Source organism: Lolium rigidum, chromosome 4, assembly GCF_022539505.1.
Source record: "Lolium rigidum isolate FL_2022 chromosome 4, APGP_CSIRO_Lrig_0.1, whole genome shotgun sequence".
In the NCBI taxonomy this organism is placed as follows: domain Eukaryota; kingdom Viridiplantae; phylum Streptophyta; class Magnoliopsida; order Poales; family Poaceae; genus Lolium; species Lolium rigidum.
This window is the reverse complement of record NC_061511.1, coordinates 275,172,488-275,174,315: the sequence shown is the minus strand read 5'-3', so window position 1 is coordinate 275,174,315 and position 1,828 is coordinate 275,172,488.

Genomic DNA, 1,828 nt, shown 5'->3' with positions numbered 1-1,828 from the left:
TCGTCGTCATCGGACCCGGCGCGGAAGCGCTTCGCCGGTGGGTAATCCTCGAGGGAGTCGTCGTCGTCGTCTTCCTCCTCCTCTTCCTCGGAGGAGGTGTAATCGTCCCGAGGAGAACGAGTCGTCCTCGCTCTCCGATTCCGGCTCCCCATCGGCGAGGAACCGGAGGTCTTCATCTCCGCTGGTCAAGGACTTGTCGTCCTCGGACCAGACGGAGGAGGCGTGGTCCTCCTGGTCCCACTCCTCTGGGGCGCGCTCGTCGTGCGCCGCCATCAGAGCCGCCATCGGATCCCATTCTGGCGTGGGTTCGCGGGAGGAGGAGGAGGAGGAGGAGGAGAAGGACCGGGAGGAGAGATCCGACGAGGCGGAGGAGGAAGAGGAGGAAGACATTGCTCTGAGATTGGGCTTTCTTGGTGCCGATGGCCAGAACAGAGCAAGGGGATGAAGTGGCGAACTGTTCGACGCGGTTAAATAATGGGATATGGGGGAGTTAATGTTGCAGCAGTTTCCGAGGAAGTGGTGCCAAAGAACTGTCAAATCGTGCAGAGAAGTTGAGAAGGCAAGGCGTCATGATGAAGGATACTGCGACGGTTCTGCTCTGCCACGACATGACCCGACGAAGAAAAACAGAGTGGTTTTGAAATTATCATTGCCAAAACCAGGGGGGCATGTGTTATCACCAGATTTTGGCCAAATCAAGAGATGGGCCGTAATTGAGATGGGCTTGAAGGATGTACACGTGGAGCGTCTCTGAAGCGGCCTTGCGCGAAGAGTTTGGGCTAGATTGCCCGTGTATCTGTATATTATTAGATCGTGTCGGTTAGAATTAAAAGATAGAGTCTAGCCCGTACACGGGTTAGTTTATTTCCGAATTAGAAAGTTCCTTGGACTATAAATATGTACCTAGGGTTATTGAGAAAGGAGGACAATCACGTTCACAACAAACACAAACCAGAGCGCATCGCCACCCCTTATTTCGAGGGTTTCTTCCGGGTAAGCATCATGTTGCCTAGATCGCATCTTGCGATCTAGGCAGTATACGTTTATTCGTTACCTTGTGTTACTCGTGCTGAAGCGTTGTTGATGGCGAGTAGCACTACTTATCATAGCTGTTTTGGGGCTTGCATTGATGCTTTTCTTATGCATATTTGCTTAGCTATGCCGTCCCTCGATATCTAGCTGCCCTTACACCTATCTAGGGGTAAGGGCAGCACCTTGCTTGTTCGTTACTTAGTAGATCCGATCCGTTATAGTTGTTCCTTGTTCTTCAAGGATTAGTTTAATATCTGCATGATTAGGCCTTATGCTCGGGGTTGGATGATCCGGTAGTGCGTGAGGTGTTGTTTTACCGTTCCTACAAGGGATGTTCCGGGAATTGACTTAATGTTGGTTTTTAGGCCTCTTTTAGGAATAGTTTTCATCATCTTTCGTATCTGCTAGGCCCAACTACGCGTAGGATGTTCCGATTATGCGGTAAAAACCCTAAACTGTCGTAGATTGGTTTAGCTTTGTTTTGATCAAGCAGGATCCCCATGTCATCGTAAATCCAACGTGAACCATGGGGCGATCGGCTCTTTGAGCCGATCCACGAGGCAACCCGAGAGCCGATCGGGCTCGTATTTAATGTTTACGTGTCTACCATGCGAGGAGACTAATCGAAGCAATCCAACACCTTTCCGATCAGGTATAGGTCAGGTGGCACGCCCTTGCAACCGCCAGGACGTGTGCTGGGACTTTGCGGGATGACGCGAGGCACCAGGGCCCACTTAGCAGTCTTGGGAGTCTCCCGGCTCTTCGTGTTGCTTAACCACTGCTCGCCGGTGGATTT